Below are 9,590 nucleotides of genomic sequence, written 5' to 3'. Positions count from 1 at the left end.
ACTCAATTCCAAGCTTTGGGTCAAAGCCCTATGAAAGAAAACTGGACCTAATGGATCCAGAGCCAAGTGACAACAGAGGTTAAAAGGCACAGTGCAGGTGAGCATGGCTGATTCCTGCCAACTAAGCCAAGCCCAAGTTTCCTGTTTCATGGATAAAGGCCACATTAATATCCATGGCATAAATGAGGTCTAGGGAACTCCAAGCCTACTGATAGTAGGACGAATAGAGGCATGCATGAAATTGGATAATTCCTATTCTCTAGGCATACCCTGCTTCATGGGTGGAAGCTGGTTTGGCACTCATGGTGGGACCTGCCAAGGTCACCGGTATTCAGGGATGCAGGGATGGAAGAGGGAAAGAGGACACTCTTCCTTCCCTCCCTCATGTACCTTGGGTATCTGCTAGGAAGAGAAGGAAACCAGGGATACCTGCTTCCTGCTTTCTAGATGGGTAGCCATTCATCTTCAGTCTGTACCTCTTTTGAATGCATCCTGAACCCTGAGACTCCTTAAAAAAAAAGCCCTCTTTTTTTCCTTTCTCCTCCTCTGTCCTCTTTTCACAATTAGGCAATTGTGCCTCCAGGACACTTGCCTCAGATGGATCTTCCAAACTGGAAAAAGTTAATTTCTCAAACCTTAAACTGGTTGGCTTAGGATTGGGCTCAGGGGAAGAGAACCCAGAAGCCCAACATACCGGCAAAAGGGTAAAGTTTCTTTGCCAGTCAGCCTTTTGGCTTCCCTCTCTCTATACAAACTGGTAAAAGGCCACGGAATTTCCGAGCTATCCTTACTCCTCCCCTTGTTTCATTTTATACATGTTTTCTAATAACCCGGTTTGTCTGTTCTTGCCTTCAGGCCATCAAACTCCAAACAGTCATGCAACTGGAGCCTCTGATGATGGCCTTTCTGCTGGGAACCCTTAAATAGGCCTCTGAGGGAACTTTGATTACTATTTCCCCAAAACAGTGCCCCCTGTCAGCAGGAAGCAGTTAAGATCAGTCTTCGTCCTATCCTTAATCTAACGGCAGTTAGATGTACTTCTTTAGAGAGGGGAATGAGACAGCAGGTGGGAGGGGTTCCCTGGAGAAACTCCAACCAACTCCACTGAGGTGGAGACTACGGCCTCATGCAAATCCAAAATCCAGTAGGGCAGTCATTAAACCTTAAAGTTCCAAAATGATCTCCTCTGACTCCATGTCTCACATCTAGGGCATGCTGATGCAAGAAGTGGGCTCTCACAACCTTGGGCAGCTCCACCCCTGTGGCTTTGCAGGGCATAGCCCCTTTCCCAGCTGCTTCCACAAGCTGGCATTGAGTGTCTGTGACTTTTCCAGGCACGCAATGCAAGCTGTTGGTGGACCTACCATTCTGGGATCTGGAGGATGGTGGCTGTCTTCTGATAGCTCCACCAGGCAGTGCCCCATTGGGGACTCTGTGTGGGGGCTCTGACCCCACATTTCCCTTCTGTACTGCCCTGGCAGAGGTTGTCCACGAGGGCCCCACCCTTGCAGCAAACTTCTGCCTGGACATCCAGGCGTTTCCATACATCCTCTGAAATCCAGGTAGAGGTTCCCAAACCTCAATTTTTGACTTCTGTGAAACTGCAGGGTTAACACCATGTGCGAGGCTGCCAAGGCTTGGGGCTTGCACCCTCTGAAGCCATGGCCTGAGCGCTATACCTTGGCCCCTTTTAGCCACAGCTGGAGCTGCTGGGACACAGGGCACAAGTCCCCAGGCTGCACAAAGCAGGGGGCCCTGGGCCTATCCCAGAAAACCATTTTTTCCTTTTAGACCAGTGGGCCTGGCCGGGCGCGGTGGCTCAAGCCTGTAATCCCAGCACTTTGGGAGGCCGAGACGGGCGGATCACGAGGTCAGGAGATCGAGACCATCCTGGCTAACACTGTGAAACCCCGTCTCTACTAAAAAATACAAAAACCTAGCCGGGCGAGGTGGCGGGCGCCTGTAGTCCCAGCTACTCGGGAGGCTGAGGCAGGAGAATGGCGTGAACCCGGGAGGCGGAGCTTGCAGTGAGCTGAGATCCGGCCACTGCACTCCAGCTTGGGCGACAGAGCGAGACTCCGTCTCAAAAAAAAAAAATAATAAATAAATAAATAGACCAGTGGGCCTATGTTAAATTTATCTGATAGGGCTAGGTGCAGTGGCTCATACCTGTAATCCCAGCATTTTGGGAGGCTGAGGCAGGTGGATCACTTGAGCCCAGGAGTTTGAGACCCAGCTGGGCAACATGGCAAAACCTCATCTCTACAAAAAAAAAAAAAAAACAAAAAAACAAAAATTAGCTGAAAATGATGGCACCCACTTGTAGTCCCAGCTACTTGGGAGGCTGAGGTGGGAGGATTGCTTGAGTCCAGGAGGCAGAGGATACAGTGAGCTGGGATCATGCCACTGGGCACCAGCCTAGGTGACAGGGTGAAACCCTGTCTAAAAATAAATAAATAAATAAATTTATCTGATAGGATTCTGAATTCCTTCTCTGTGTTATCTTGAATCTCACTTAATTTCTTTAAGACAGCTATTTTGAATTCTCTGTCTGAAAGGTCACATATCTCTGTCTCTCCATAATTGGTCCCTGGTGACTTATTCAGTTCAATTGGTGAGGTCATGTTTTCCTACATAGTCTTGATTCTTGTGGATGTTTGTCAGTGTCTGGGCATTAAGGAGTTAAGTATTCATTGTAGTCTTCACAGTCTGGGCTTGTTGTACCCACCCTTCTTGGGAAAGCTTTCCAGGCATTCAAAGGGACTTGGGTGTTGTGATTTTTTTTTTTTTTTGAGACGGAGTCTCGCTCTGTTGCCCAAGCTGGAGTGCAGTGGCTGGATCTCAGCTCACTGCAAGCTCCACCTCCTGGGTTCATGCCATTCTCCTGCCTCAGCCTCCTGAGTAGCTGGGACTACAGGCACCCGCCACCTCGCCTGGCTAGTTTTTTGTATTTTTTAGTAGAGACAGGGTTTCACCGTGTTAGCCAGGATGGTCTCGATCTCCTGACCTTGTAATCCGCCCGCCTCGGCCTCCCAAAGTGCTGGGATTACAGGCTTGAGCCACCGCACCTGACCGGGTGTTGTGATTTAAGCTTTTGCCTATGGCAGCCATATCTGCATTCGGGGGCACCCCAAGCCCAGTATTACTGTTGCTTTTGCAAGCTCATAGAGGTACCATATTGGTGGACTTGGATAAGACCCAGAAGAATTCTCTGGATTACCAGGCATAAGACTCTTGTTGTCTTCCCTTACTTTCTCCCACACAAAGCTGAGCTTTCTCCCAGCTCTGTGCTGAGCCGCCTAGAGCTAGGGGAGGGGTGACAAAAGTACCATTGTGGCCCCCAGCACTGGGATTATGCTGGGTCAGACCTGAAGCCAGCATAGCACTGGGTCTCGCTCAAGGTCTCTGGTAACCACTGCCTAGCTATACTGCCTGTGTTCACTCATGGCACTAGGGCTCTTCAATCAGCAGGTAGTAAAGCCAGTCAGGACTTTGTCTTCCCTTCAGGGCAGCAAGATCCCCCCCAGCCCCAGGCAGGTCCAGAAATGCCATCTGGGAGACAGGGCCCAGAGTTTGAAACCCAAGAAATCCATCTGGTGCTGTATCCCGCTATGGCTAAGCTGGCACTGAAACAAGTCAAAGTCTTTCCCACTCTTCCCTCCCCTTTCTGCAGGCATAGGAGCCTCTCCTTGCACCCATCATCACCCCAGGCCCATGGGCCAGGGTGCTACTGATGTTCACTTAAGGCCCAAGGGCTCTTCAGTCAGCTTGTAGTGAATGCTGCCAGGCCTGGGACTCACCCTTTAGGCAGCAGGCTCCCCTTTGGCTCAAGGTAAGCCCAGAAATGCCATCCAAAAACCAAGGCCTGGAATCAGGGACCCTAAGAGCCTGCTTGGTGCTCTACCCCATGGAGGCCAAGTTAGTACCTGAGCTACAAGACAAAGTCATCTTTACTCTTCACTTCCCCTTTCTCAGGTAGGAGTCTCTCCCCATAGCCACCACAGCTAGGAATGTGCTGCATCACACCTGAAGCCAGCACATTTCTGAGTTTTACTGAAGACCCATGGAGAGTACTGCCTGGATATTGCTGCTGATTATTCAGGGATCAAGGGCTCTTTGGTCAGCAAGTGATGAATCCTGTCAGAACTGGGCCTTTCCTTTCAAGTCACTAAGTTCTCTTTTGGCCCAAGGTGTGTCTAGAAATATCATCTGGTAGCTAGAGCCTGAATAGGGGTATCAGGACTCTACCCAGTGCCCTATCCTACTGTGTCTTAGCTGGTGTCCAAAATGTAAGACAAAGTCCTCTTTACCCTTCCCTCTTCTCTCCTCAAACGGAGGAAGGAATATCTCCTGGAGCTGCAAGCTGTACTGCCTGAGGTTGAGGGAGGGGTCATGCAAGCATTCCCTTGGTCGCCCTGGCTGGTGTCTCACCAGGTTGCTTGTCCCCCAAATCTAGTGGTTCCGAGCCCAGCATAGCACTAGACTTGCCCAGTAATTGCAGTCCTTGTGGCCTAATAAACTTGAAACTGCCTTCAAGTTTGTTTAGGACCCTGGAGCACTTTAGCCTATGGCAGCAAGGCTTGCCGTAACTTAGGTTCCAACCACCGGGATGAGTGATTCCCCTCTGGGTATGGCTGGTCTAAATGCTCCTCTGCAGATGTCAGCTAAGTTCTGCCAAGTGTTGCTTTCCACTGTGACGGGGCAGCACTGAGTTCCAATGCAAAACTGTGTTCCCCCTCCCTCAAGTGCACAGATTCTCTCCATGCCACACAGCTGCTGCCCTGGGATGGGGGAGTAGTGGCCCTGGAAATTCAAAACTGTCTTTCCTAACCTCTTCAGTGCCTCTTTCAGTGATATGAAGTTGAAACCAGGTATTGTGATCACTCATGTGAGTTTGGCTCTTATGAAGATGTTTTTTGTACGGATAGTTGTTTGCTGTGGTGTTCCTGTGGGGAGAATGATTGGTGGAGGCTTCTATCTAGCTGTCTTGCTCTACCTCCTCCTCATTTAAATGAAATTTTAAAATTTATTTTTAGTGCCAAGGAATTTATTATTGTTGACAATGGGTTCCCTGATTACAATGGTCTATGTAATCATTCCTAGATAAATGACATCTACAATAAATTGTCAAATATTTTTACTTTTTCTGTTTTTAAGGCAGAGCAAGAACTGAAAAAATTTATAAAGCAATCTGAGTATAGAGTCATTCAAAATTGCTACCCCTCCCCCAATCTTTTACTCGTGATTTGACATCATTTGTATGTGTACAATTTGCCTTTAGAATCTGTCCAAAGTATTCAAATTTCTTTTCCCTGAAACAACATTTTTTCTTTTATTTTACATAATATTATAAATCAGTCAGCATAAAAGTTTTTAAAAGACACACACAACTGATCCTCACGATTTGAAGAGCAGATCAAAGAGTAGCCTATTGCCATTAAGAACTTGATGGACCATGGCCAGCAGTGTGTTTTATAGAGGGAAAAGAGTGTCAGTTTATCTGGTGACTTGGGTAACTTAGAGTTGCTTGAGAGTGTCTACTAAACTGCCTTCCAGGAGAGTTTTGATTTGCCCTCTTAGCAGCAGTGTATGAGGGTGCTCGTCTCCTTTTACCCTGGTTCTCAAACTCTAGTGTTCACAAGAATCACTTAGAGAACTTTGTTAAAAATATGTAGATTCTTTTTTTTTTTTTTTTTTTTTTGAGACGGAGTCTCGCTCTGCCACCCAGGCTGGAATGCAGTGGCCGGATCTCTGCTCACTGCAAGGTCTGCCTCCTGGGTTTACGCCATTCTCCTGCCTCAGCCTCCTGAGTAGCTGGGACTACAGGCGACCGCCACCTCGCCCGGCTAGGTTTTTGTATTTTTTAGTAGAGACGGGGTTTCATCGTGTTAGCCAGGATGGTCTCGATCTCCTGACCTTGTGATCCGCCCGTCTCAGCCTCCCAAAGTGCTGGGATTACAGGTTTGAGCCACCGCGCCCGGCCAAAAATATGTAGATTCTTGACACACCATACTAAGAGATTCTGATTTGGAGCAAGTCCAAAATGTCTGCAAAAAAGCACACCAGGCATTTCTTAAGCAGGTGATTAGTAAAAATGTTTAACTCAAAGATGAGATACTATGATTCTTATTTGCCCACAGTCTTCTAATCATTTGGTTATAATAACAAAATAACCCATCTAGCTAATTCATTCTCTTTATCCAACCTATTATTCCCAACCTATTTTTTCTAGATAAATGACTCTCAGGAAAAGAATTCTCCTGGCCCATGTTTTCTGGTGATAGTAATTTTGACAATCTTATGTTTAGATTTCTTAAAACAATTGAAGCTAGAGGTTTGAAAAGTCTAAATGCCTCTTAGTAGTAGAGGTATAACCTCTGAGGCACACCATGTAGGTTTTTCACAAAGTTGGATTAGAATTTGGAGGTAACTCAGCTAACTTAGATTCTTGACTATAATATTAAACAGTTTCTGAGTAGCAACCTCCTCTTAGTTGTATCACAAAGTCACTTTGCCATTAAACTGAATTTACATAAACCTAAAGCAGATAGACTAAGGGTCTCCCTCCCTCCCTCCCTTCCTTCTCTCTTTCTCTATCTTTTTCTTTCTCTTTATGATGAGGTCTCACTTTATCACCCAGGCTAAAGTGCAGTGGTGTGATCTTGACTCAGTGCAACCTCCACCTCCCAGGGTCAGGTGATCCTCCCACCTCAGCCTCCCAAGTAGCTGGGATTAGAGGCACATGCCACCATGTCTGGCTAATTTTTCTGTTTTTTTTCTTTTTTCTTTTTTTTTTTTTTGTAGAAACAGGGTTTCGCCATGTTGCCCGGACTGGTCTCAAACTCCTCAATGGGCTCAATGGATCTGCTTGTCTCAGCCTCTGAAAGTGCTGGGATTATAAGCGTGAGCTACCACACCCGGCCCAGGAGATTGTTTTCTAAAAATCACATATCTAATAAGTCAATAATGCTAAAACCTGAATTTGTAATAAGTAGGAGGTGATGCCTGTTATCCTCTAAATAACAACAGCAACAACAACACCCATTTCTCTTGGACAGTGGAAAACCAGAGCTAATTTACTAACTCCTTTAGAGGTTCAGTGGCTTCATCCATCTTGACTAAATTGCAATGTAGCTATCCAGTGCTTTGCAGAGAAGAGTGGGAAATATTTATCAGGTTTTCTTGCTGTTTTGTAAAGGTTGAGGGAATGGTACCCAGCTACAAAGGAAGATGCTTTTCTTACTAGGGTGAAGGTTTTTTGAACTTTCCTTTCCAAACCAGGGCCCTAGGACACTGGGTTGGCCTGAAGAGCCAGGGCTGGCCTGCTAGAGTCAATGAATGTTAGCAAGAGAATGCCCAGGGGTCTGGGCAGAGTTGAAATCTAAAGAGAGCATCTGTGGCTCTAGAAGGCCAAAGTAGGAGTCACAGAAGGCCTGACTCCATCTGTGAATCAGGCAGGAAAATGTTAAATGCCCTAGCCTACTCAGAGAAGTGTGAGACAAAATACATGAACATGAGTCAGAAAATCCAGGGCTCCACTAAACAGGAAATTTGGTGAGGGAATCACCTGGGAAAACAAAGAGTTGGTATCAGAGGATCTCTTAGTGAAGTTTGACAGAAAAGAGAACTAACATTTATTGATGCTATCTTATATATATCTAATTGAACGTAATCATTTCTCCAGAAGTTAGAAAATGCTTGAAATAAAAGGCCAAAGAAAGTAAGTAAATTATTGAATGAATGAATAAATGAGTGAAAGGCAGTAAAGGTACTAGCTTTATAAGGCTAACTTTTGCATCTATGGTGTTGTACGATGGTATGGAATATTCTAGACAAGAGAATTGGCCGATGCCAGATAGTGATATGTATTAGACACTATACAGCCCTTAGTTCATGGATGTCCTGACAAAGACTCTATTTGACCAAACTCAGGCTCTTCTTGACTAAGCCTCAACCTTGGCCTATAAGAGTTGCAGACACTCAGTATAAATGATTTCATTCATCCCCCTTACCTCCCCCGACAGCCTCCTGCCACCTAAACACACACTAAGAGAACTGAATAAACCCTAGCATAGTTTGTTGCTGAAGGTCTTATCCTGGGATGACCTGCAGCCCTCTCCTGCCTTTTAAGTTTCTACTTGGGAAAGCTCAACGCTGCCAAAAGAATTTGTTTCAGTCAACACCTGAAGATAGGGCAACAATCTCCTAGTCTCTGTGGGAGGGTAGGAGCCTAACTTAGATAAGCACCAATTAGCAAACCCACATGGCTTAATCACATTGACCAACCCACCAACATAGTTTTTGTAATTTCTCACTTCCCTGACTGCTCAAGCCCCAGCTCGTTTCTCCTCCTTACTCCCTCATTCTCCCTCTAAAACACCAGTGACTTCTATGTGGACTGAAGTTGAGCTCTGATTACACTGGACTCTCTTCCCTACTGCAGTAATTACTGAGTAGAATCTGACTTTAGTTTCTTTAACCACTGTGTCCAGCTTTGTTTCTCTTTGACAGCTTTTATAAGTTTGTGTGGCTCTAGTTGTGAGATTTCATTTTCCCCTCACTTGTGCTAGGTTATGTGCCTTTACAGATCCATCTAACCCTGTGGGTTCCATGGTTCTTGGCTGCTAATGGCAGGAACTTTAGACCCCTGTCTGATCCATCTGGAACCAAGGGATGTCCAGAGAGAACATGGAAGTACAGAGGCATTATGCCATATGGGGCAAACTGGACTAAAGAGAGACAGGAGTCAGAAAGGAGTCAGCAGATAAATTGTCTACCTACTTCTCTCTGACAGATGATTTCAAGACACAGGACTCATGTGGTCTTTCTTGAAAGATCCCATGACACCGAGTGGCTAGTTGTGTGCCTTGTAAAGCTGTGGTCAACTTAGTAATACACTCCTTTGTGTTTGCCCTTTCTCCTTCCCTGCCCTACTCTTTAATTAATTAACTAATTTATTTATTTATTTTCGAGACAGAGTCTCACTCTGTTGCCCAAGCTGGAGTGCAGTAGCGTGATCTCTGCTCACTGCAACCCCTGTCTCCCAGGTTCAGGTGATTCTCCTGCCTTAGCCTCCCAAGTAGCTGGGAGGTGCCTGCCACTGTGCCCAACTAATTTCTGTATTTTTAGTAGAGACAGGGTTTCACCATGCTGACCAGGCTGGTCTTGAACCTCTGATCTCAGGTAATCCACCTGCCTCAGCCTCCCAAAGTGCTGGGATTGCAGGCGTGAGACACCATGCCCGGCCTATTTTTTATTTTTATTTTTTTTTTGAGACAGAGTCTTGCTCTGTTGCCCAGGCTGGAGTGCATTGGCGGGATCTCAGCCGACTGCAACCTCTATCTCCTGGGATCAGGTGATTCTCCTGCCTCAGCCTCCCAAGCAGCTGGGACTACAGGTATGCACCACCATGCCCAGCTAGGTTTTGTATTTTTAGTAGAGATGGGGTCTCATCATGTTGGCTAGGCTGGTCTAAAACTCCTGGCCTCAAGTGATCCACACACCTCAGCCTCCCAAAGTGTAGGGATTACAGGCATGAGCCATCACACCCAGTCTTTTTTTTTTTTTTTTAAAGACAGCGTCTCTCTTTG

Source organism: Trachypithecus francoisi, unplaced genomic scaffold (genome assembly GCF_009764315.1).
Source record: "Trachypithecus francoisi isolate TF-2019V2 unplaced genomic scaffold, Tfra_2.0 Lachesis_group16, whole genome shotgun sequence".
In the NCBI taxonomy this organism is placed as follows: Eukaryota; Metazoa; Chordata; class Mammalia; order Primates; family Cercopithecidae; genus Trachypithecus; species Trachypithecus francoisi.
The sequence above is the reverse complement of the archived record's forward strand: the minus strand, read 5'-3'. Positions refer to the sequence as shown.